Here is a 27,215-nt window from a genome sequence, read left to right as displayed (position 1 = left end):
CTCCACATTGGGGAGGTAGTATATGAGGCTGGCCAACGCTGTTCTTCCCGAGGCTTACTGTTGAGCGATGTCACGCTATCGTGGCAGGATCTAGTCTTGCGGATACGCAGTTCTAAAACAGACCAGTACGGGAGGGGGGCTTTAATTCGGCTTTTGGCGACCGGTAAATCGGGTCCATGCCCGGTTAAGGAGACTAGGCGCTTCCTGTTTTTGAGAGCTAATATGGCAGGGCCACTCTTGATTCATGCGGATGGCTCACCCCTGACTCGGCACCAGTTCACTCGTGTCATGTGTTTAACAATTGCAGCATGCGGCTTACCCCCCGCTGATTTCGCTGCACACTCATTTTGCATAGGGGCGGCCACCACGGCAATGCACCTGGGCCTGACTGCAGGGAGGATTAAGGATCTAGGCTGTTGGAAATCGGATGCTTAAAAGTGTTATGTGAGAAAAAAAGTATGGCTGCTCACGGGGGGAACCTGACCTTGGCCTGTTGTTTCAATTCTTACAGGAACTATGAGGGCGCGCATCTGGATAATTGGGCACAGCACTGTGTATTGGGCCAAGGTCCGCACCATCAATGCCGGTCTCGGGCCGCACCTCAACTTACCTGCAGACATTACTATTTCCTGGATCTCCCGGAGGGGAATGAGCTGGGCAGAAATGCTGCCCACAGTTAGGGCCAAAGCGGCAGTGGAGGGTCCCCCAAATGCTTTAATAATTCAATTAGGTGAAAATGATTTAGCTTATCGAAAGGCAGTCGATTTGATGTGGCATATTTATGGCGACTTAAAGAACTGAAGGCCTCTTACCCAGACATAATCATTCTGTGGGCATCACAGATGAAGAGGCGGGTTTGGAGAGATAGCCGGTGCCCGATAGCCATAAATAGGGCTAGGAGAGCCTTGGATCGGGTGGTGGTGCGTAGAGTGGCAGTCTTGGGTGGTCGGGTCATTGACCACCATGGCATTCGTTTCAGCAATGAGGCCCTCTACTGGTCTGATGGCGTATATCTGTCGGATGCGGGACATGACATATGGCTGACTGATATAGCAAAGGGGATCAGGGATTGGTTGCAGGCATGAGGGTATGGTTCTTCCCTCAGTCTCCCTCAGAAGCCAGTACCTCTCACATGCTGTAATCAATAAAGTTGTGGCCTTTTCTAACCCATTAACCTAAAATACTGTGTCCATGTGTCTTTCTTATTCCCAAGCGAAGGGGGCGGGTCCTCAAATCATAATTCTCTGTCCCTGGAAATGGTGGCAGGCCAGATGTGGAATGCAGGCCAGATATCCCCACTTGCTGGTGTACAGGACTGAGCTGGGATCAAGGACACCCATTCAAGGGCGTATCTGATTGGGTAAAGTTTTGGCCATTAAATATGGAGCAGGAAGAAAAACCAAGGGCATGGCGTTATGCCTCAGCCTCATCAACTCTGTTCTTTCCACATGGCCAGCACCAGATATTGCCAGCGCCGTGTTCCGTTGAGAGGCACATCCACCAAGACAGAAGAAATGAGTCATATAACTTTAGAGTTGGTGAGCTGTAATATTGGGAAATAATCCATAATGAGTTGAAAAAAAAATGTTTAAAAGTACTTTTCAAACAACATACTCGTGAGTAAGAACCACAAGATTGGGGAACTAAATTACTGAATTCGGCTGAAAACGGGAGACGTCAAAAGGGAAGTCCGTCTTCCGATTCTGCTTAAGTTCAAAGCAAAGACCTCGATAAGCGGGAAGCGCTGAAAGAGGGACTTTAAAGGGAATTGGCTTTTACTGTGCAATTTTTGACTTCGCTATTTACAAGTAAAGAGGATTATTTTTTGTGTAAATGAACTGGACTTGGACTGGGATTGTGCCTTCTCTTGGTGGATTGCAAAATTTTAAGAAAAGATAGTCTGCGGACTGCCAGGATACAAAGGATCTGTCAATTTGCGGGAACTGTATCTAAAGTTTTAACGTGCTACATTTGAGCCTTACTGTGGGATACAAATAAGGAACTGTTGCATGCACCATTATTGAAACTTTCTTTTTGATTTGGGCAAAAGCTCTGCAAGTTTAAAGGGATGTTGAAGGTACTTCCTATTTTTTCCTTCTTTGTTGGTCCACTGGGAATTTAATGGTGGAAAGTTTCTACTTTTCTTTGACTACAGGGGAGCTCCCCCTAGAGGACTGTGGATTATTTAGTCTCTGAGAACTGCTTATTGTTTTATTCATCTTCTGCCTGGATGTTTTTATTCTGGACTGTTTTTCCCATGGGATTTACAATTTGACCTTGACACATAGACAGCTGTGGAATGAGTGGCACAGGGAGAACAAGGGCTGCTAAATCAAAACCAAAACAATCTGAACTGTTGCAAACAACTTTGACTGTGCAGACACGTAGATCATCTGTCCCAACTGTCTTAGGCTTGCAAGAAGGAGAAATCAAGCAGCCAGACCCAGGGGATATGGCTTCAGGAGGGCTTGACCCAGTCTCTAAAGAAATTTTGGAACAATTGGCAGCTTTAAACAGGAAAGCTGATGAACAGGCGGAAAAATTTGATCAAGTGACAGCAACTATCAACAAACTGACTGAGCAAGTTTCCCAAAATACACAAGCAATTGGGAATATCCAAACAATAACGGCAGAGAATCGCAAACTGGCTGAAGAAGCGAATCAAAAAGCAGAACAAGCCAATAAGAAAGTTGAGGAAGTAAGAAAGGAAGTAAGGCCACTGAGCAGGCAAATCAATGAACAACAGGCCTATCTGTCTATGGTGGAATTGAAAAATCGGGAGAACAATCTTAGATTGAGATCTATTCCAGAACTTGAAAAAGAAGATTTGATTGGCTTTTTGACAGCAGAATTCTCAAAGTTCTGGGGTATAGCGGAAGATAAGGACTTTAAAATTGTCACCACTTTCAGACTGGGAAGAGTGGTGAGGAAGGACAGATCTAGAGACTGCCTGATCATTTTAAGATCTAGGCAAGAAAGAGATAACATACTAGGCCTACATTTCAAAAATCCACTGGTGATTCAAGGCAAGAAAGCAGAAATCTTCAGAGACGTTCTGAAACAACTATTGGATTTAAGAACTACATATAAAGACTTAGCAGGATTGTTGAGAAACAACACAATTCCCTACAGGTGGGAATTCCCCCAAGGAATATCTTTTAACTTCAAAGGGAAAAAAGTAAAAATCAGATCAGCAGAGGACCAAGAGAAATTTCTGCACGACCACGGGGAGGACCTTCGGAAAGGAGTGGCAGGAGTCTGGCCACCACCTTCGCCGGAATCAACACCTGGGCCACCTGCAGGTCTGGACGAAAAGGAAGTCGACTCTCTATTAGGACTTACCAACTGATTCAGGATGTCTCTACAGCTACTTAGTTGGAACATTCATGGCGCAAATTCCCCGGAGAAAAGAAGAAGGATCTTTCATATATTGAAAAAAGAACAATTGGACATTATTTGCTTGCAGGAAACACATGTGACTAGGCTCCACAGGAAAGTGCTAATCAACAAAAGATTAGGTCAAGAATTTATTTCTTCAGACAAAGTTAAGAAAAGAGGCGTAGTGATTTATGCAAAGGAGAACCTGTCACCGAAATTTTTGTTTAAAGATGAGCAAGGAAGAATCATGGCAATAGAGATACAAACACAAGGAGAAAAATTTTTGATAGTAGGAATCTACGCACCAAATGAGGGGAAATCGGAATTTTACAAGAAGCTGCATGAGACAATGCTGGATTATATGGACTATACTAACATCATCATGATGGGAGGCATGAATGGAGTGGTCTCTACCTATATGGACAAGTGACAAAACCAAAATTTGACTAAAGATGGCAGACTACCTAAAACTTTTTTTGAACTAACTGACAGTATGGACCTGATTGACATTTGGAGGACAAAGAACCCCCTAGGGAAAGAAGGAACATTCTTCTCTGAGGCCCACCTATCATGGTCAAGAATCGACCAAATATGGACAACTAGAGGGCTGGCACCTAAGACTAAAAAAGTGGAAATCTGCCCAAAAACCTGCTCCGACCATAACGCCTTGAAAATGGAATTAAGACTTACTCCAGCCGGTTCCTTCAGATGGAAAATGAATGACACTCTGTTAAGAGATCAGGAGATCGTGAACAAGGCCCAAAAAACCCTGAAAGATTACTTTGAAATAAATTTAAATACTTCGGTTGAAAAGAGAACAATCTGGGACGCAAGTAAAGCCGTGATGAGAGGGTTTCTGATACAACAGAATACGATTAAGAAAAAACTCTGGAGTGGAAAAAAAGATAAGATACTAGAGAAGATAAGAGACGGAGAGAAAAAGCTGAGACTAAAACCAAAATCAAAAGAAATTCTAAGAGAGATTAAATTCCACCAAGCACAATATGTGAAATTGATAAACCAAGAAGTGGAATGGAAAATTAAGCAAATGAAACAAAGATCATTTGAATCGGCAAATAAATGTGGAAAGCTGCTAGCATGGCAGCTGAAAAAGAGACAAAAACTGAACTTTGTCACCAATCTGGAGGTTGAAGGGAGAAATATTCAGAAACTAGAAGAAATTAGAAAGTGTTTCCAGAGATATTTCAAAAAACTGTTCACGCAAGGGCCACAGGAAGAGACTGAGATAGACCAATTTTTAAAAAATAATGGATTACAAAAATTATCTCAAGAGAAGAGAACAACCCTGAATTATAGAATAACACAACAGGAAATCGAGAGTGCCATTCAGAATATGCAATTAGTGAAATCTCCAGGCCCAGGAGGACTTACCTCCAAGTACTATAAGACATTAAAAGACTTCTTGATTCAACCATTAATGGAGGTATGTAACCAGATCATGGAGGGGAAAAGGGCACCAGAATCGTGGAAAGAAGCATTCATCACATTGATACCTAAATTGGAATCTGAAAAGACTCAACTAAAGAATTACCGTCCCATCTCACTCCTTAATGTGGATTATAAAATTTTTGCCGATATTTTGGCTAATAGACTTAAAAAAGTGTTAAATGAAGTAATTCATAAAGACCAGGCTGGCTTTCTCCCAGGCAGACATTTGTCTGATAACACTAGGAACATTATTGACATTTTGGAATTATTGCAGACCAATATCAACACGAAAGCAGTTTTAATTTTCATAGATGCAGAGAAGGCCTTCGACAACGTTTCTTGGAAGTTCATGAAGAAAAACTTGGAAGGGATGGGAGTGGGACAGGCGTTTCAAAACAGTATAGAAGCAATCTATTCAGAGCAAAAGGCCAAACTGATAGTGAACAATGTGGTGACGGAAGAGTTCAAAATTGAAAAAGGGACACGACAGGGGTGCCCTCTCTCCCCTCTGTTATTTATTTCAGTCCTGGAGGTGCTTTTGAATTTACTTAGGGAGGACCGGTTGGTGCAAGGAATACAGGTCGGAGTGAAACAATATAAACTGAAAGCTTTTGCAGATGACTTGGTGTTAACACTACAGGAGCCAGAACCTAGTACCAAAAGAGCTTTAGAACTGATTCATGAGTTTGGTCGGGTGGCAGGATTTAAGTTGAATAAGCAAAAAACCAAGGTTCTGGGGAAAAATCTGACACCTTCAGAAATAGATGGGTTTCAGAAGGAGACAGAGTTAAATGTGGTTAAAAAAGTGAAATACCTAGGGATTAATTTGTCTGCTAAAATTTTGAATTTATTCAAAGATAATTATGAAAAATGTTGGTCAGAAATCAAAAAGGATTTTGAAATCTGGTCAAGATTAAAACTTTCCTCGTTGGGACGAATTGCTGCCGTTAAGATGAATGTATTGCCAAAGATGTTGTTTCTGTTTCAAACCCTACAGCTCGTGGACAGAGTGGAATGTTTTGGAAAGTGGCAGAAGGATATTTCGAAGTTTGTCTGGCAGGGCAAAAGGCCCAGGATAAAGTTTAAAATATTAACTGATGCAAAAGAAAGAGGGGGATTTGCCCTGCCGGACTTAAGGTTATATTATGAAGCTGCATCTTTCTGCTGGATGAAAGATTGGTTCTTATTAGAAAACACTGATGTCCTAGATCTGGAAGGGTTCAATAATGCTTTTGGATGGCATGCATACTTGTGGTACAACAAGGTAAAAATTCACAAAATGTTCAAAAACCATATTGTCAGAAAAGCTTTATTTATAGTCTGGACTAAATACAAGGACTTGTTAGAAAACAAGACCCCGAGGTGGCTATCACCAATGGAGGCTAAGGCCCGAAAAAGACTCAACATGGAGGTTGGTTGGCCAAAATATTGGGAGATAATAGAAAAAACCGGAGATAATTGGAGATTGCAGAGCTTTGATAAATTAAAAAACAAGGTGCAAGACTGGTTGCACTATGCTCAAATTCAAGAGGTATTTAAAATGGATAAAAAAACAGGTTTCCAGGTGGAGAAATCAAAGTTAGAAACAGAATTATTGGAACCAAAGACTAAAATTCTTTCAAGAATGTATAACTTGCTGCTTAAATGGAACACTCAGGATGAGATAGTCAAATCAGCCATGATAAAATGGGCTCAAGACATTGGGTACAACATTATGTTTGAAGACTGGGAAAGGTTATGGACCACCGGTATGAAATTCACGGCATGTAATGCCTTGAAAGAAAACATTATGAAAATGATATACAGGTGGTACATGACCCCAGTCAAGCTTACTAAGATATACCATTTGTCTGATAATAAATGTTGGAAATGTAAGGAGGCTGAAGGGACATTCTTTCACCTCTGGTGGACTTGCCCGAAAGTGAAGGCCTTCTGGGAAATGATTTACAATGAGTTAAAAAAGGTATTTAAGTATACCTTCCCCAAGAAACCAGAGGCCTTCCTTCTGGGCATTGTCGGCCAGAAAGTGTTAAAGAAGGACAGAACTTTTTTCATGTACGCAACTACAGCAGCAAGAATCCTTATCGCCAAATACTGGAAGACACAAGATCTACCCACGCTGGAAGAATGGCAGATGCAATTGATGGACTACATGGAACTGGCTGAAATGACTGGCAGAATCCGAGACTTGGGTGAAGAAAAAATGGAGGAGGACTGGAAAAAATTTAAAGACTATTTACAAAAACAACATAAGCTATATGAATGTTAAGAGTTTGCATGGCTGGGAAAGTCTAGCTTCAGCAATTAAAACTTGAGGACCCTGGAAATTAATAAAAAGATCCAAAGTTTAAAGTAACCTTTATGTTTATTTCAGGATAAAGGTAATTTGACAACAAGTATTTTAAACTTAAAGTAAAACTATCTGAAAGTACAGAAAACGCATGAAACAAGGTAACAATTTGCTGATATCTTTATTGTAAAGAATGCAGGGAGAGGGAGACGCTGGGAAGTCCAGATGGTTATGAAAAAATGTTCTGGAAAAATGAATTTTTCTGTTCTATTGTTTGTTTGTTTTTTCTTCTTCTTTCTTTTCTCTTTTGTGGATTCTATTATGTACTTGACTTTACATATATATCTGGAAAAAAGCAATAAAATATTATTTTTTTTAAAAAAGTACTTTCCAAAAAAGCAAGGGTCCTTTTTGTTGAGGATAATTCAGACAAAAATTTCCAGGTGTCAGAAAAAGTTATTTATGTATGCCACTACAGTGGCCCATGTTTTGTTAGCCCAAAATGGAAAATGAGCAAGGTCTCAATGAAAGAAGAATGGCAACTTAAATTAAAATTTTACATTAAATTTTCTGTTTTACAATTTAGAATATTCATTTAGACCACCTTGAAATATCAATGACTTCCCTTCTTCTCTTTCCATGGTTAATTTTGCATAACACAAATCCCTGCATATTTTACATCAACCAAACCATTCAGTATTCCATTACATCCATCAAAACTTATTTACACTGTTGAATTTATCTTAATGCTGCCAACGTTTTCAAGTGTACACAATCTCCCCCATATATTCAGTAAACATTCTCCAATCTTCTCTAAACATATGTTCTTCTGGTTCTCTTATTCGATGTGTTAGGTCTGCAAACTGAAGATATTCCATCCGTTTATATTTCCATTCTTCTTTAATTTGGACCTTGCTCGTTTTCCATTTTGGGATAACAAAACACGGGCCGCTGTAGTGGCATACAGTACATAAATATCCTTTTTTGACACCTGGAAATTTTTGTCTGAATTATCCTCAACAAAAAGGACCCTTGATGAGGCTGAGGCATAACACCATGCCCTTGGTTTTTCTTCCTGCTCCATATTTAATGGCCAAAACCTTTCCCGATCAGATACGCCCTTGAATGGGTGTCCTTGATCCCAGCTCAGTCCTGTACACCAACAAGTGGGGATATCTGGCCTGCACTCCACATCTGGCCTGCCACCATTTCCAGGGGCAGAGAATCGCATGCATCTGTGAATTAGATACAGAGAGCAAGGACATTTTTATTGGCGACACTGCATATTGACTGGAAGATGTGCACAATGCCCAGAGAATGTGCAAAAATTTCCTCAAGTATTTCTGCCGGCTCAGTTAGATATTATCTATTATGGCTTGGTCTCAGATCAGGCTCCTGGCAGTTTCTGCTGCTGCCCAGGTGGAACTAACACAGATGATGGAAAATGGTATGCTCATTATGCGAGGTTGTCGGGCTGGCGTCCTGGTAAGATTGCAGAGGAGTCCATCTAAACCACCGCTCCCTAGCATATTTCTTGCTAATGTGAGATCTCTTACCAACAAGATGGATGAATTGAGGCTGCAGGCAGCAAAGAACAGCCTTGTAAAAGATTGCTGCGTTTTATTTGTCATTGAGACATGGCTTCAACCGTCCATACCAGACACAGCTATTCAGTTGGAAGGCTGTGCAGTACATCGTCATGACCGAGGCATGGACTTCGGAAAAACCAAAGGAGGGGGGCTGTGTGTATATGTGAACAAATGCTGGTCCAATAATTCGAAGACTGTGGGCAGTCACTGTTCACCGGATTTGGAATATGTGGCTGTTAAATGTAGACCAGCCTATCTCCCTAGGGAGTTCACAGCTGTTATGTTAACTGGTGTGTACGTGCCACCAGATGCCAATGCCAACTTGGCTTTGGGATGCCTGCAGGACCTTATCAGCAGCCAGCAAGACAAGTATCCTGAAGCTGTGCACATCATTGCGGGAGACTTCAACCATGTTGAACTTAAAACAGTGCTCCCAACGCTCTATCAGCATGTGAAATGTCCCACAAGAGGGGACAAGACACTGGATAAAGTTTATTCGAATGTAAATCACGGCTATAGGGCTTTACAGCTGCCACACTTGGGCCAGTCCGACCATATGTCTCTGTTCCTGGTACCAGCATATATCCCAGTCAGGAAACGGGCTCCCACAATATTAAAATCTGTTAAAATCTGGCCTGAAGGTGCTATTCACCAGCTGCAGGACTGTTTTGAGAGAACCAATTGGGATATTTTCGATAGTTCAGACCTGGAGGAGCACACGGCGGCAGTTCTGTGCTATATCAATCACTGCACAGACACTGTCACTGTAAACAAATCCATCCGGTTTTACCCCAATCAGAAACCCTGGATGAATAGAGAGGTCCAGTGCCTGTTGCGGGAAAGGAACAGGGCTTTCAGGTCAGGCGAGGTGCAGCTTTACAGTGTAGCAAGAGCAAACTTGAGGAGGGGTATTCGACGGGCAAAATTGGATTATAGGCTGAGGATTGAGGATAATTTAAGGAGCAACAACACAAGACAGATGTGGCAGGGGATTCAGCATATTACCAACTACAAACCTAACCTTGGTGCTGTCGACGGTGACCCCTTGCTGGCGGAGGAGCTTAACCTCTTCTTTGCTCGCTTCGAGAAGGAGCCACCTGAGACGCCGGTATTACAGCCACCAGCCCATAGGGGCCCCTCATTCACGGTAGAGGAACATGAGGTGAGACAGGTTTTGAGGATGGCGAATCCGAGGAAGGCGGCTGGACCTGATGGCATCACTGGAAAGGTGTTGAAGGGCTGTGCGGATCAGCTGGCGAGGGTCTTTACTAAGATCTTCAATAAGTCCTTACACCAGTCTATTGTCCCACCCTGCCTGAAGTCGTCAACTATTGTCCCTCTGCCTAAAAAATCCACAATCAGTAGTTTGAATGACTATAGACCAGTTGCACTGACTCCAATCATCATGAAGTGTTTTGAGAAACTGGTGCGCCGTCACATTATTTCCTGTCTTCCATCAACTTTTGACAACTACCAGTTTGCATACAGAGCAAATAGATCCACAGAAGACGCCATCAATACCACTCTCCATGCTGCTCTGTCCCATCTGGAGCAGCCGGGGAGTTATGTGAGGCTGCTGTTTGTGGATTTTAGCTCTGCTTTTAACACTATCCTCCCCCATAGACTGGTGTCCAAGCTAGAGGCGATTGGACTCTCCAACTCCACCTGTCTCTGGGTTTTGGATTTTTTGTCAGAACGTTCTCAGAGGGTTAGAGTAGGGTCACACATGTCCACAGCCCTTAGCCTTAACAGGGTTGTGTGTTGAGTCCCCTGCTCTACACTCTCTATACGTATGACTGTACAGCCATCTATTCCAGCAACAAAATCATCAAGTTTGCTGATGACACTACGGTGGTAGGGCTCATTTCAGGAGGGGATGAGTCCGCCTATCGGGACGAGGTGGAGCGGCTCTGTGTTTGGTGTGGAGAGAAAAATCTGGCTCTTAATACGGCTAAGACCAAGGAATTGGTGGTGGATTACAGGAAAAAAAAGGCGGACATTCAGCCCTTGTATATCAACGGGGAACGGGTGGAGAGGGTGGCGGAATTCAGGTTTTTGGGAGTAGCTATCGATCAGGGCATGACTTGGAGCGCACATACCACTGCTCTGGTGAAGAAGGCCCAGCAGAGAATTTATTTCCTCAGACTTTTAAAGAAGAACAATCTGAGTGAGAGACTGCTGGTGTGCTTCTACCGAGGCTCCATAGAGAGCATTCTTACATACTGTATTTGTGCTTGGTTCTCCAGTTGTACAGCTAGGGAGAGGAAGGTGCTCCAGAAGGTCATAACCACAGCCCAAAGGATTATTGGTCATCCTCTCCCATCTTTGGAAGAACTGTACGGTTCCCGTTGTCTTAGGAAAGCAAATAACATCCTGCAGGATTCATCTCACCCGGGACACGGTCTGTTTGCACTACTGCCTTCTGGCAGGAGATATAGAAACATCAAGTCAAAGACAAATAGACTGAAAAACAGTTTCTATCCAAGAGCTGTGGCCTTTTTGAATGCTGTAACTCGATAGTGTGACCTGGGAGTTTGATGGGTGTGGTGTGGGTGTGGCTGGAATGTGGTTTGTTTGGTTGTTGTTGTTGTTTTGCTTTTGATGTTTTAAGGGATGGCATCCAATTTCGTTGCACTTTGTACAATGTTGCACTTGTGTAATGACAATAAAGAATCTATTCTATTCTATTCTATTCTATTCATTAATTTTCTTTCTGCTTCATAGACACTAAACCTGAATGACCAAAATTCTTCCTGATTAGATATCCCCCTCACATTGGTGGACTTTGATCTAGGTCATTATGAGCTCTTTGTGGGTTATGAGCTCTTTGTAATGTGTGTGGGCATTATTGTCTTGGAAGATGTTTAGTAGGGCCAGTTCTGGGGTGACTTTTAATACTTGCTTGGTTATTTTGAGGAGGCTCGAAGCCATCATCTAAGACAGGGCATTCTTTAAGGTGGTTCTTCCCTGCATAACCATTCAGGAACACCTTCCTGTGTACAGCCATCATGGAAAATATCAGCTGGACACAAGAAGAGCCTGGCTGCTGGATCAGGCCAAAGTTCCTAAATTATTAGCATAGGGACACAATAATGGCCATGCTACATCTGAGCTTCAGCAATCAGCTCAGACCTCTTTACATGCTGAGCTTCTGAGGGAGACTGAGGGAAGAACCATAGGCCTGATTCCCTAGCTCCTCCCAAGGTGAGCTAAGCCTGGCAGGACAGCTGACTCAATGGTCTTAACCCCTTTGTGCCTTAAGTAGACTTAAGCATATTGGTTATATAAAGCTGGTTAGTCCACAGAACTTCACAGCCAAGAGGGAGCGTAAGGAAGGGGACTATCTTTCAGATATTTGGAGCAAAACTCCTTTAGGGCTTTGAACACAAATAGAAGTACCTTGAATTGAGCCTGGAATCAAACGGGCAACTGATGCATCTGGTTTATATGTGATGAAAATGGAACTCCTGCTAGTAATCTGGCTGATATATTATGAATCAACGGAAGTTTCTGAGTTGTCTTCAAGGGCAGCCCCATTTTGCAGAGGTCCACCTGGAAGTTACCAGAACATGGAGCACAGAGGTCAAGTCATCTGTGTCCAAAAGGGGCCATAGCTGGTGAACCAGTTGGAGCTGGAAAAAAGCACTCCTTGCCAAGGCCACCTGAGCCTCCAATGACAATCACAGCTCAGTGGGGCAGCCCTAGTGAATAAACCTCTTCTGCTTGTAACTCAACTGACGTGACATTAATCCCAGGTAAAAACAGACACAGAGAAATGCTGAATGACCTTTATTTTTTTGAGTGGGCCATTGCAATTGATGCCTCAGTGCTGGGTTCCTTCTGCATGGAGAGAAATTAGTGGTGATGGGCTGATGTTTGAAGACCTTGTGCTGAACCTCTGAGCATCTTTGGGAGGAGGGAGCGGTCGGAGGTTAGATCAAAATGAACTGGAGCATCGCAGGGTCTGGTTGCAGAAGTGGAGGTGCCTTGAGGAGGGCCAGCAGCAGGCAGGAAGGACATGTTGCTATGACATAGCCACTGGGTGGTCTGGTGCAGGCTGATATTCCTTAGGCTTGTCACCATTTGTGATAGCATTAAGTATCCCTTTCAAAAGTAGGGCTGCCTCAACTCCATTCCCGTTTACCTTTGGGGCACGTTTCCTGATTGTAGGAACCACATTATTCAATGCCCCCTGTTGGTAGCAAAGAGAAGATAGTTGATATCACGACCCAGCATCTGCAGACACCCTTCCTTGTGTTACAAGTGTGGAGTGGAACCTTTGTCCCTCTAGTCAAGAGTGGAAGAGACTATCCTCTTCCACTGCAAACTGTACTCAGTGTTAGAGCATCTACCTTGCAGGCCAAAAGGCCCATATTCAATCTACAATGGCATTCCCAGGTGTACTTGCCGGGTCTCCTGTCCTAAACTTTGGAGATGTTTTGTTCCTCAGAGTGGACAATACTGAGCTATATGGACTGTCTCAGTATAAGACAGCTTCGTCTGTTTCTCTTTAAACCACCCCTTTATGAGAACCACAAAGACTAGGATTGTACTTGAGTTTGAGGGAAGGAATGTAGGCCTAGGTCGCTCGTACCTACGGGACCGCCTCTCCTGGTATGCCCCACGGAGGACCTTACGTTCCACAAATAACAACATTTTGGAGGTCCCAAGCCTCAAGGAGATTAGACTGGCCTTGACAAGGACCAGGGCCTTTTTGGCCAGGGCCCCGGCCTGGTGGAACACTGTGTCACAAAACACCAGGGCCTTGCAGGATTTGACTTCTCTCTGCAGGGCCTGCAAGACGGAGCTGTTCTGCCAGGCCTTTGGTCAGGGTTCAGTCTGACTCCTCCTCCCCTTTCATAAGAACTTGCATGAAAGTGGCCTCCCAATTTTTCTCACAGACCCATATAAGTTCAGCAGAAACAGTTGGGCCTGGTGAGCATTTAAGGTCCCCAACCCTAATCTGTGGGTTGCCATCTGATTGGATTTTATTTTGATCCTGATCTGATTTTAGGATGTATTTCAATTGTTTGCCTGATTTAAGTTAATGTGTTATACGTTTGATGTTAGCCGCTCTGAGCCTGGATTTGGCCAGGGAGGGCGGGGTATAAATAATAACAACAACAACAACAACAACAACAACAACAACAACAACAACAATAATAAATCTCAGTGTTAGAACATCTGCTTTGCATGCAGAAGGTCCAAGGTACCAAAGACTGTGGTTTAAACGACTGAGCCTATTGGGCTTGCCAATCAGAAGGTTGGCATTTCAAATTCCTGTGACGGGATGAACTCCCGATGCTCTGTCCTGGCTCCTGCCAACCTAGCAGTTCGAAAGCACACCAGTGCAAGTAGATAAATAGGTACCACTGCAGAGGGAAGGTAAATGGCATTTCTGTGTGCTCTGGTTTCCATCACAGTGTTCCGTTGCACCAGAAGCAGTTTAGTCATGCTGGCCACATGACCCAGAAAGCTCTCTGTGGACAAATGCCAGTTCCCTTGGGCTGAAAAACGAGATGAGCCCCACAACCCCATAGTTGCCTTTGACTGGGCCTAACCATCCAGGGGTCCTTTACCTTTACCCTAATCCCTGGCATCTGCAGGTGGGGATAGAAAAGAGCCCTGACTGAACCCCTGGAGAGCTACAACCAGTCAATTCATAGATAACATTGAAGAACCAATTGTTTGACTTGGCAGAGGGCAGCTTTCTATGAGTTGTTGAGATTTAGTTGTTATTGCCATTACCATAATTATTATTAATTATATTTATATCCTGCCCTTCCTCTGGGGCACCAAGCAAAACAAGAGATAAATGAATTAACTCATCTAACAACATCTGAAAACAATTTCAGTTCAGATGCCACTGGTAGCAAGTGCTAGTCCTACTCAGAGAAGACCCTACTCAGAGTAGATTCCTTGCAGTTAATGGACCTAAGATAGCCATGCCTCTTAACTTCAATGAGTCTACTCTGAGGAAGACAAGCATTGGATACCACCCTGTGTCTTAGGAGATCTGAGAGGAGTCCCACTAGACAGCAAGCAAAGGCCCATCTGGTGCAGTATCCTGTTCCCAGTGTGGCCATCCAGAAGTCCACAAGAAGCCCACAAGCAGGACCTGAGCACATTGGAGGCCCCTTGGATGGCCATGTTCAGTTTGAAACAGCAAATGACAACTCCTTGGCAACAGGATGGAGACCCCTTGTTAATATCAGTTCCTGGGAATCCCAAGTGTCAGGGAGAGTGGCTGTTACCTTCAGGGCCTGCTTGTGGGCTTCTCCTTCAGTTGACTACTGTGAGAAGAGGATGCTGGACTTGATGGACCCCTGACCTGATCCAGCTTCAGGGCTCTCCTTATATTCTTCTACTTACCGTATTGCTTTGGGCTGAATCCTCAGCCTGGACCTCATCCAGAGCTATAATGGACCAGATCAGCAACACAGCAACAAAGAGGGCCATGGAGAACTTCATGATGGCTTCACGCTGGTCAATGGAGTGGAAGAGCTTCTCCTTTGGTCTGTTCTGTCCTAGGTGACGGCACCAGCTCTTTATATACCCTTTCCTTCATGAGCAAGGAAGAATCTGGGTTTGTGCCCGGCCACTCAGCTGGTTTATTGTTTTTAATCAGGAGTGGCTTGGGTTGTAAGGTATTGTTGGCTAGGGAGCAGGAACAAAGATATTTGGAACACCATTTACCACTGGTCTTGGCAGACATCTCTTTTCCACGTGGCCAGTTTCAGAGTTTGCTGGGGCCCTAATGGGTTATGAGGCTGTCATGGCTCAGATATTCCCTGGCCAAGTAGGGGAAGAAAAACTGTACTGAACAGGGGGTTCCCTTCTATTTCCCCATCCCACAACATTTCCACTGCCACTAGGGTGATGATAACCTAAGAAATGCTCTGCTGGATCAGGCCAGTGGCCCATGCAGCTCAGCATCCCATCTTCACAGGGGCCAAGCCAGACCTGAGCACAAGAGCATTCTCTCTTCCTGGAAACCCAACAATTTATGTTTGGATGGGGGCTCAATTTTGTTGATGTAGATCAGCAAGTTAAGTAGAGGAGAATCTTTGGAGTTGGTTTTCAGGATGGTTCAGAAAAGGGCAGCCAAAATGTGGAAGGGAATAAAGTGACTCCCCTACAAGCAAAGGTTGCCTCATTTGAGACTTTTGGGTCCATAGAAAAAGTGAGTAAGAGGTGATGTCAGGGACTGGACAGTGGAGGAGGAATGGTGGAGACCGCCTCCCCCTCCTCCTGAACTTTCCAGAGAAGAGGAAGTCAGTGGTCTGTGGGAGGGCATAGCTCAGAGGCAGAGGAGGAGAGAAGCTGGGAAATAATGGGAGAGGAGCAGGAAGAAGAAGAAGCACCAGGGGAGAGACAGCTGACAGACTCAGTATCTTTAGTAAGCATGCCAGACGGCTCCACCACCCCCAGAACCTGGAGGTCATTGAAAGTAGGAGAGCAGAGAGCTCAGAGGTAGAAGGCACAGATCAGCCACCGTAGGAATGACGTATAAGGGGAGAGATGGAGGGGTGGGGCTTAACTTGGAGAAACGCCATTATCTAAGAAAGATGGCATTGCTATCTCTCTCTCTGTGAATACAGTGGTAGCTCGGGTTACATACGCTTCAGGTTACATACGCTTCAGGTTACACACTCCGCTAACCCAGAACTAGTGCTTCAGGTTAAGAACTTTGCTTCAGGATGAGAACAGAAATCGTGCTCCAGCGGTGTGGCAGCAGCAGGAGGCCCCTTTAGCTAAAGTGGTGCTTCAAGTTAAGAACAGTTTCAGGTTAAGAACGGACCTCCGGAGTGAATTAAGTACTTAACCTGAGGTACCACTGTATTGTATAAAAGACTTGGTAAGAACTTTCCTTGTTTATCTACTACTTGGCTGCCTACTGTGGGAGGGATTGGATTCCCTGAAGCCTGACTGGTGACAATGATAGAAGCTTATAAAATTCCACATGGCATGGAGAAAGTGAACAGAGGAAAGCTTTTCTCCCTCTCTGATAATACTAGAACTCATGGGCCTCCACTGAGGCTGCATGTCAGAAGATTCAGGATGAGTAATAGGAAGAATTGCTTCATGCAGTGGATAGTTAAATTATGGCACTCACTCCCACAGGAGGCAGTGATAGCCACTGACCTAGGTAAAGGTAAAGGTAAAGGGACCCCTGACCATTAGGTCCAGTCATGGCCGACTCTGGGGTTGCGGCGCTCATCTCACTTTATTGGCCGAGGGAGCCGGCATACTGCTTCTGGGTCATGTGGCCAGCATGACTAAGCCGCTTCTGGCAAACCAGAGCAGCACACGGAAACGGCGTTTACCTTCCCGCCGGAGCGGTACCATTTATCTACTTGCACTTTGACGTGCTTTTGAACTGCTAGCTTAGCAGGAGCAGGGACTGAGTAATGGGAGCTCACCCTGTCGCGGGGATTCAAACCGACGACCTTCTGATCAGGAAACCCTAGGCTGAGTGGTTTAACCCACACCACCACCCGCATCCCCGTTTGTATAAGGTGCACCAACATTAAATAAAAATCATTTCCCCATCAGAGAAGAGGCAATAGTTTTGGGGGCGGCAGGATTTTCCACATGATATATTACGGCTGTAATCTCTTTTTTTACAATGTTAACATTACAAATATTTCTTTGAGAGGTGGCTAACAACTTCCTTAAGCATCTCATCTGACTCCAAGTTTCAGAGAGCACCTGGTGAGTCTATTATTCCATTAGTCAGGAAGCCCAAAATTCTGTTCCAGTCCAAAAATGAATACTTAAAGAGGTATATTTAAGAGGTACATTAACTTTTCAACATGAAGGAGTACAGCAACTCTGTTGAGATATCTAAGGCTTATCACCTTGTTTCTGTTCCAATCTCCAGGTTGCGCAATGGCTTTTGCAGAGAAAGTACTGTACCTTTTGAGAATGTTTTGAACAGGTACATTAATTTTCCAAGAGTACAACAGCTCTGTTGCAGGAACAGTATGCAAGTTGTTTAATGAGCTTGGTAGGTTACTGGTGGGGAGTGACCTACACAGTGAAACATGCTGTTAACCAAGCCTAACTTATATTGTCCATGTCATAAATATAGGGGTTGCTTGTGCGTAAGTTGCCACCACTCCTGGCTAGGTTGCCTTGTTAAACCTTTTCTGTCTGGACAGCCCTTCACTTCGTGGCTGTTTCAGTCGCTAGCAGAATCTGTCAGTGGGCGTTTCTTAAACCTTTTCTAGCATAAAAGCTGTTTGACTCCAAGTCTCCTCCTACTCTCCCTGCGTGGAAGTCTTCTGCGCAGGGAGAGTGTGGGTAGCGGAGGACCCATGCTCTCCCCGCTGGTCTCCGGCAAGGAGTCCTGGAGCCCCCTTGCCGATTCCCCCATCTGCCCCCCTTTATCCCTGGTGTTACGCTGATTTCCTTCCCCAGCTGATGAGCTGCCTCTCCCCCTGCTGGGCCCTTCTCCAGCATCGCTCGGGAGCCTTGTCTCTGCCTCTGGCTCCGATGTCAGTTCCCTGATAGTCCACAACATCCATATGGCAAAGTTGCCCTGAGGAGGACTTGGACCTAGATGACTCTCAAGACCTTAGTCGCTCCTTCTCCACTATCTAGTTTTGAGGACGTGGCTCTTCCACTATCTTCAGACTCTCAAAATGACCCACTTGTAGTTTTGCCTGCCCCAGACATGCAGGAGGATGTGACTGCAGAATCAGCTGTGGATGCTTTTTAGGCATCGCAGACAGCTCTCCCAGAGGGGGTTCCTCCACAGGAGAGGAAAGCCTCCGCAGCCCTCTTAAGCTTTCATATGCCTCTTGCTCTTTTCTGAGCAACATCTTCCATGCCTCAGCTAGCAGGGCCCATTGAGAGATCTGTAGGATCCTGATTTGCCTTTCCTTGCCAACCTCTCACAATTGCTCCCACCTCCGGGGTGAGTGCCAAGCCCCAGTAGAACAGTAGCAGAACTCTTTCAGGCTTTGGGGCTGATGTAGTCAATATGCTGCCTTCCAAATCCTTTGGAGAACAGCTCTCAGCATCTCTTTCCATGTAGCTTCTCCTACTGCACCACTGGACAGGAGGCTGTAACTACAGAATCAGCCATGGGCTATTTAAAGGTTGCAGATGACTCTTTTGGGAGGGCACAGATGCTTCAGGAGAAAGGTTTTTTTTTAGCAATTTCCCTCCTCCGATGCTGCATTTGTGATTGGTGTAAATCACATGCCTGTCTGAGAAGTGTGTGGGGAATGGAAGACAGTCTTATCTCTTCCGCTGTATGTACTTTTTTACTTGTGCCTGTTTGTTCTCTCGGAGCTGGAGAGAACGGACATCATTATGCTTTTGTCTGTACATAGTGCCTGGATAGTGGAAAGCGGGACACTGAAGACTTGGGAGTCATATAACTCCAAGTCCACCTCAGGTAAAGGTAAAGGTAAAGGGGCCCCTGACCATTAGGTCCAGTCGTGGCTGACTCTGGGGTTGTGACGCTCATCTTGCTTTATTGGCCGAGGGAGCCGGCATACAGCTTCCAGGTCATGTGGCCAGCATGGCTAAGCCACTGCTGGCGAACCAGAGCAGCGCATGGAAACGCCGTTTACCTTCCCGCCAGAGCAGTACCTATTTATCTACTTGCACTTTGACGTGCTTTTGAACTGCTAGGTTGGCAGGAGCAGGGACCAAGCAATGGGAGCTCACCCCATCAAGGGGATTCGAACCGCCAACTTCTGATCAGCAAGTCCTAGGCTCTGTGGTTTAACCCACAGTGCCACCCACGTCCTGCAATTATAAGTTAGGCTTGCATCAGTGTCCTGGTCAGTCCACACCTGTACCCAACCAAGCACATTATACAACCTGCATACTGTTCCTACAGCAGAGTTATTGTACGCATTAATGAGACTGTTGAAAAGTTAATGTACCTCTTAAGTATGTTGGGGAAGCAACATTGCTTATTTTTTTCAAAAGGACTGGGGAGCTGTGGCAAACTTTGCATGATGCAAATTTGGAGTCAATATCAGAAATGTCTAACCCAGGAAGGGTGAGACCCAGAGTGGAATGAACCAGAGGAACAGTCAAGGAAGAGAATGGAGGAAATCTATTCAGCCCTGGCAAGGAACTCAGTGTTCCCAACACAAGATGGTGAATTGCTCTCCCTATTTCTGATCTGAGGCCAGAAATAGGTAGCATCACTCAACAGACCTCAACAAGGGCTATATAAGGAAGGCAGAGCTCCACCTCAGGAAGAGCAGAGACAAGGAGCAACCCTTCCTCACCTCTATTCCTTTCTGCCAGCCGAAGGAGGAATTCCGAATCTGACCCATCATGAAGTTGTGGTCCATCCTGCTATCTGCAGCACTGCTGGTTTTGACTCTGAGCATTTCAGTTCAGGGCAAGGAGGATGACAGCGACACAGCTAAGAGCGACACAGCTAAGAGAGACACAGCTAAAGTGGAAGAGAAAAGTGACTTTGAAAAATTCAAGGAGCAGGTGGGTACAGGCAATTCTACATGCAGTTCTGATGAGTTTGGGGAAGGATGGGAGCTTAGCGGTCGTGCTGCTTGCTTTGCATCCAGAAAATCCCAGTCCTACCCACAAAATCCTTAGGTAGGGCTGGATCCTAGAAGTGTTCACAGCTCTTGCCTCCCATCTGCCCTATGGCCTCAATCCAGGCAGGGTCTGAATCAGGCCCTGGGCCAATCTGGCAACTACTTGGCCTTTATCAGATATTATTTTTTATTAAAGTTTCCAGTTATAGAATTTCCACAAATAAACACCCACCAATAAAACAAAATAATACACCAACTTCCCTTCTTCTCCTTCCATGGTTCTTTTAAGTTTCCCATTCTTACTGCATATTCTATTCCAACCATCTAATTTCCCCTCCTTTTCATGTTACCTCAAACAAAATTGTAACTGTTGAATTCACATTAATCTTGCTCATGTTTTCACTTGCTTTCAGTTATTTTCCACGTATTCCGCACACAAAAATCATTCCTCTTTATAAACTCAATCATCTTGTTCTCTTACCTTGCTAGTTAAAGATAGGTAGCCGTGTTGGTCTGCCATAGTCAAAATAAAAAAATTCCTTCCAGTAGCACCTTAAAGACCAACTAAGTTAGTTCTTGGTATGAGCTTTCGTGTGCATGTGTATCTGAAGAAGTGTGCATGCACACGAAAGCTCATACCAAGAACTAACTTAGTTGGTCTTTAAGGTGCTACTGGAAGGAATTTTTTTATCCTGCTAGTTAAGTCTGCTAATTCTGCATACTCCATCAATTTTAGCTGCCATTCCTCCTTCCTTGGGACCTCTCCCATCCTCCATTTCTGAGCTTACAAAATCTGAGTTGCTGTAGTTGCATATATAAATGTGCTCTTCTGGCCCCTGGGAGCCTCTGTCTGTACCATTCCCTAAAGCAGGGGTCTGCAAACTTTAAGACAAAAAGAGCCACTTGGACCCATTTCCGAAGGAAAAAAAACTGGGAGCCGCAAAACTCGTCATTATAAAAATAACTTTTTTGTCACTTTTTTTTTATTTCTTTGTTTGACCCCTCAGAATTACTCCTCCTCATAGAAATAAACGTTAAGTTACCTTTTGTGTGTGTGTGTTCTTCACTCCCCTTCAAAACAGTGACCAGCGTACATGCCCCCTTTCAATGCAGTGACCAGTGTACATGCCCCTTACAATGTAGCGGGCGGGAAGGTGACGTTGGGACGGTGCGTAACTAACGCACGCACTGCCCCCATGCGACGTCACAGCCAGTACAGCGCCCGCCACAGTGGGGAGTGTCAGGGCACACAATGCGCCTCCTCCCCTCGCTAGTATCTGCCCCGGAGCCACGGCAAAGGTGTAAAAGAGCCACATGCGGCTCCGGAGCTGCGGGTTGCAGACCCCTGCCCTAAAGGAATGACTCTGGTCCTTTGCCCAATTTCATTATAAGTCATTTCCCAAGCAACTGCTTGTTCTGTCCTGGATTTGTTCCTGCAGTAGAATAATAAAATCATAGAACTGCAGAGTTGAAAGGGAATCCAGGTGTCATCTGGTCCAACCCCGTGCAATGCAGGAATCACAGCTAAGACATCCCTAGCTGATGGCCATCCAAACTCTGTTTGAAACTCTCCAAGGAAGGAGAGTCTGCCACCTTCTGAGCTAGTACGTTCCACTGTAGTTCGGGGCTTGTGCCTCCCCACAACTGACTAAAGGTAAGGGGGGGTCACTTTTGAAGTGTGCACCTTTGCAAGCTGTTTGGCAAAGGCACCCATCTTGCCTTGTCCATGCCATTCCTATGCAAGGGGCTTCTCTGCAGGGCTTGCCTCTGTAAGTGTTTTAGAGGTTCTGCCTCACCTTCCTGCCTGAAGCCTACTCTGCCCTGAGAGTCATGGATGACTCTGGGGCATCCACATATGCCTGATTTGAATCAGGCCTTGGCAGAATCCAGCTCCCAAAGGAGACTGCGACCACTTTTCTCAGCCTACCACACTGACCTTCCAAATGCAATTCTAACAGGGGTTCAGGGGGAGGGGTCCCCAGGCAGGCAGGTCAATGTAGGGAGCGTTGCTGATGGAATCAGGCCTCAACATCCCTTCTTCTTTCTCCAATCAGATGAGCAAAGCAGTGTCAGCATCAGCAGAGGCTGCAAAATACTTGGCCAAAGGGGCAAAAGCGAAATTTTCAGCAATAGCCCGAGGTGCAAAGGCGAAATTCAGTAATGTATTTGGGTAAAAATAAGAGAGCGAGGGACAACCAACAAGCCCATGAAACAGAAAACACCTTGTGTCTGAACTGTGCAGATGTGACTCTTTGGTACTTTCGCCAGCATTGTGGAATCAAAGATAGATCTCAAGATGAACCCCGACCTCTTTCCTCCACCCACACATCGGAGACTCTCGGTTCTTATTGATTATGTTAAATTCCTCCTGTTATTGAGGGTGGGTGGAAGCTGCTTCCTTCACTTCCACAAGCACACACTGCAATGAAGTGAGCCCACTCTGCCCCCTATCTCAATTGGCTTTTGTACCCTCTGCAGGGGAAGATGAGGAGTGGCCACAGCCACACAATTTGCATCCACTCGTCACAGCCGTGGCACAAAAGGGGGCTTAAGGAGAGCTGTTTAATAGACACCTATGTACAACACCCATTTCTGTACCGTCCTAAACGGACAGCCATGCCTTTTAATGTAATTGAATGTCATGCAAATATAATATGATTTCTTTAAATTTATACAGTATAAATGAACGGTCATGTAATTAATTCATTAATCATGGTGGCAGCAGGAGCAAAAAAGGCTTTCGATAACTGATTTTTTTTGCTTTGTGTACTTAATAAAGAGAGTCTGTTTATTCCCACATTGCTTGCTTCAGTGTCTGCCTTCAAGGAAGGGGAGACCATTCTCAGCCCGATGGCTGCATTTCCTTCTGGGTGACCGTATGATTTTACCTTTACAGACTAAGCTAGATTTTACACACACACACACACACCTCCATCCAGGCAACCAAGAGGCATCATCAGAGTTGAGGACACATCCCAGCCAGACAAGAACACAAATAATAATAACAATGTTGTTGTTGTTTAGTCGGATCCCACTCTTCATGACCCCATGGACCAGAGCACGCCAGGCACTCCTGTCTTCCACTGCCTCCCGTAGTTTGGTCAAACTCATGCTGGTAGCTTCGAGAACACTGTCCAACCATCTCGTCCTCTGTCATCCCCTTCTCCTTGTGCCCTCAATCTATCCCAACATCAGGGTCTTTTCCAGGGAGTCTTCTCTTCTCATGAGGTGGCCAAAGTACTGGAGCCTCAGCTTCACGATCTGTCCTTCTAGTGAGCAGTCAGGGCTGATTTCCTTCAGAATGGAAAATAATAATAATAATAATAATAATAATAATAATAATAATAATAATAATAATAATAATAATAATATATTATTTATACCCTGCCCATCTGGCTGGTTTTCCCCAGCCACTCTGGGCAGCTCCCAACAGAATATTAAAAACACAATACAGCATTAAACATTAAAAACTTCCCTAAACAGAGCTGCCTTCAGATGTCTTCTGAAAGTCAGAGAGTTGTTTGTTTCCTTGACATCTGATGGGAGGGCGTTCCACAGAGTGGGCACCACTACTGAGGAGGTCCTCTGCCTGGTTCCCTGTAACCTCACTTCTCCCAGTGAGGGAACCAGCAGAAGTCCCTCAGAGCTGGACCTCAGTGTCCGGGCTGAATGATGAGTGGTTCACTCGCTGTGAGAAGCCAAGTCACAGGGAACCAGGCAGAGGGCCTTCTCGGTAGTGGCACCCGCCCTGTGGAACGGCCTCCCACCAGATGTCAAAGAGAAAAATAACTACCAAACTTTTAGAAGACATCTAAAAGCAGCCCTGTTTAGGGAAGCTTTTAATGTTTAATAGGTTATTGTATTTTAGTGTTTTGTTGGAAGCCGCCCTGGGGAAACCCAGCCAGATGGCCGGGGTATTAATAATAAATTATTATTATTATTATTATTATTATTATTATTATTATTATTATTATTATTATTAGTCATGATGGCTCGGCTCTGCCTCCATGGTCTAAGGCAGCAATGCTTCTGGGTACCAGTTACTAGAAACCTCAGGAGAAGAAGGTACTCTTGTACTCAAATCCTGCTTATGGGTTTCCCACAGACAACTGGTTTGCCACCATGAGAAGAGGATGCTGGACCAGATAGGTCATTGACCTGATTCAGAAGGCTCTTCTTTTCTTCTGCTCTGGGAGAGACACGTCTTCAAGCCTGGATAGTGGAGAAAGGGGCGCTGAGGACTGCTTGGTCATCTTAATCAAAGTTCTCCTGAGGGCAACACTGTGACATGGCTGTTGGGGACATAATAACTTAGGCTTGGTCAATGGCATGAGTACTGGTAACTCCACACCAGTAACCAAACCAGCTCACAATGCAACTTGCATACTTTTCCTACAACAGAGCTACTCTATCCATTAATGATACTGCTGAAAAGTTAATATACCTCTTAAATAAGTAGGGGAATGTCCTTAAATTTTTTTTTAAAGTTATTGTGGAATTTGGAACAACAATGCAGTGATGAGTTTCTAATTAGGATTTGAAAATCCGCTATAGTAACTTCCAGACTGGACTCTTGTGATTCTCCATACCTGAATAAAATAAAATAAAATAAAATAAAATAAAATAAAATAAAAAAGGGTAGCTTCAGTGGGTTCAAGACATTCCTTTTGGAGCATTTTTCTAATGCACACATACAGTTTTATGAGATTGGTGGGGGTGGGGAGAGAGAGAAGAAAAGGAGCTGTTGCAAAGAGTGTGAGCCAATTTCCTCATTGAGCTCTGAAACTGTGAAATTTGCGACATGTGGGACCCAGAGCAGAATGAACTGAAGAAACAGTCAAGGAAGAGAATGGAGGAAATCCACTCAGCCTCAAAGGGCTGAGTGTTCCCCACATCAGCATGAAATGGCTTATTGCCCTACTAAACTTCACTTAGTTTAAAGTAGGTAGCATCACCCATCTCAAACAGGTCTGTACAAAGAAGGCAGAGACAGGGGCAGAGGAAGGGGGTGCGGTGGGTGCAGGCCACCCCAGGTGTCACCACGGAGGAGGGTGACAAAATGCCAGGCAGCACTCACTGAGGAGCACCATCTCAGACACATCAGCGACAAGGGCCAGCTCTTCGTCACCTCTATTCATCTATGCCATCCGAAGGAGGACACTTTGATTCTGATCCATCAGAAATGTGAGCATTTCAAGTCAGCGCAAGGTGAAGAACAAGAGTAAGAGCAGGAACAGATAGAGGAAAAAGACGAGGATGGGGGCAGTAATCAATTTTCTTTTTTTCCTTTTTTTTTTAAAAAAAATAATATTTATTAAAAGTTTCAGAATTACAGAAAAGAAGAAAAAATAGGAAACAACACTACAATACATAAAAAAGAAAAAAAACCAAAGCATAAAAACCAATACAACAATACAGCACAAAGAAAAAAAACACACAAATTCCATATTACGTATCTTTAACTTCCATTTGCTTGTTTCATTGACCTCCTCACACCTCCCTTTTTGTATTCTAGTTTAGTTAGTTATTTCAGCAAATTCTTTCCATCTTTCTCAATTTTTATTGAATAATTTATCTTAACAATTTAACCTATTAATTAACTCAACAAATCCTTTCCATCTTTCCCCATATTCTGTTATTCAAATTGCCTTGATTTATTTAACCTTATCTTACCGTAAAATACCTTAGGGCTTGAAACTTAATACTCAATTATACATGACTCCTTATATCATTTCTATTAAAACCATATAGTTTCATTCCAACATTTTCCCTAATATTCATTAATTTTAGGCTAATTCCCGAAATAAAAAATTTTCTTTATAAATTTTCTTCCAATCTTCATCCAACGTCTCTCCTTCCTGGTATCGGGTCATGTCAGTCCTTACTGTCCATTCCATCTAGTCCATCAACCTGGTAATCTTATGTCCGAGGCTCTTAAGTCTCTTCCATGTCCCTTCTGCAGATCTTCTTCTTCTTGTTTATACCTGCACTTTTCCTTGTCTTTTGTAGGTCTCTTTCTTAATTTATTTCCTTTCTCATTGAGGAGTAGGTCTCTGGGAGGTTCCAGCCCAAGATTATCTCCATCTCCCTTCATCAAACCAGCCCATTCCCCACAGTCCCACTCCCCACAGTCATCAATATAATCCAAAAAATATTTAAGAGCATATTTCAAAGTCCCTCCGAAGTTAAGAACCTCCTCAGCTCCAGACTCCCCCTGGCCCACTCCAACTTCAATCTTTAAAAACAGCGGCTTATGCTCCTGCAGGGCCTCAGATCTCTCCATTTGTATTATTTGAGGTGCAACCGCAACCTCCTCCATTATCTTCTGCACTTGCCCAATCAATACAGGTTCCTGAGTTGGTCCCTGAATGGTTTCTGTATCAATATTCCCTGTTTGTCCACAGTTATTGACCACAACAGTCATCAAATCCGTTTTCTCATTCATCAAATCCATCTTCTCATGCATCTGTTCCAACAAAGCACTTGTCATGCATAAAGCAAGCACCAAAACTTCCTCCCAGCTCATTTTTATTCAAGGTCAAAAGGACTGGTCCCACGATCTTAATCTCACAGCTGTAGAGTCCTCCAGTAGACTGCAGCAACAATTTAACAAGCTCCCTCTAGAGGAGACAATTTCTATTTGTATCCATCTTTTTAAGGCAAGTCCAACAAAGGAAAATTACTTTCATTTTTCAGATATTTTGTTTCTTTAGAATGCAAAAGGCAACATTGGAATCAGTTTATTTCTCTTCTTTAGCTATCTGTCAAAGTATTCCATTCACAGTCAGAGAACCTCTCCAACAATTTCTGTCTCTGACACCCCGTTCCCAGGTTAGAGACGGTGGAAACTTATCTTTCTTCACTCCCTCTCCTGCAGGCTTAAACAAAGTCCCCCCCCCCTTTTCTCCTGCTTCCAAGGGGGTTTTAGTGGTTATAAATGAAGGAAATTTAGACTTTTTAAACAACTTTCCAGGCTTT

General features: G+C 44.2%; 2 long non-coding RNA genes across 5 annotated transcripts in view; one reads left to right on the top strand and one right to left on the bottom strand.

Moving 5' to 3' along the window:
- Positions 1-27,215, bottom strand: part of LOC308592078 — a 49,042-nt gene that overhangs the window by 9,814 nt on the left and 12,013 nt on the right. The window contains exons 2-4 of one of the 4 annotated variants that reach the window (XR_014010354.1): positions 19,965-20,134; positions 15,079-15,268; positions 12,517-12,898 (exon numbers count right to left, since the gene is read on the bottom strand). This is a non-coding gene — a long non-coding RNA (uncharacterized lncRNA). Of the gene's footprint in view, positions 1-12,516; positions 12,899-15,078; positions 15,269-19,964; positions 20,135-24,395; positions 24,530-27,215 lie in introns of those variants that run through there. The other 3 variants (XR_014010352.1, XR_014010355.1, XR_014010353.1) reach the window with 3 other exon arrangements.
- Positions 20,060-23,036, top strand: LOC308592085. The gene is made up of 2 exons (XR_014010362.1): positions 20,060-20,178; positions 22,716-23,036. It is a non-coding gene; the product is annotated as an uncharacterized lncRNA (long non-coding RNA).

Source organism: Podarcis bocagei (assembly GCF_964188305.1).
Source record: "Podarcis bocagei genome assembly, chromosome: 7".
Classification (NCBI taxonomy): Eukaryota; Metazoa; Chordata; class Lepidosauria; order Squamata; family Lacertidae; genus Podarcis; species Podarcis bocagei.
The sequence above is the reverse complement of the archived record's forward strand: the minus strand, read 5'-3'. Positions and strand labels throughout refer to the sequence as shown.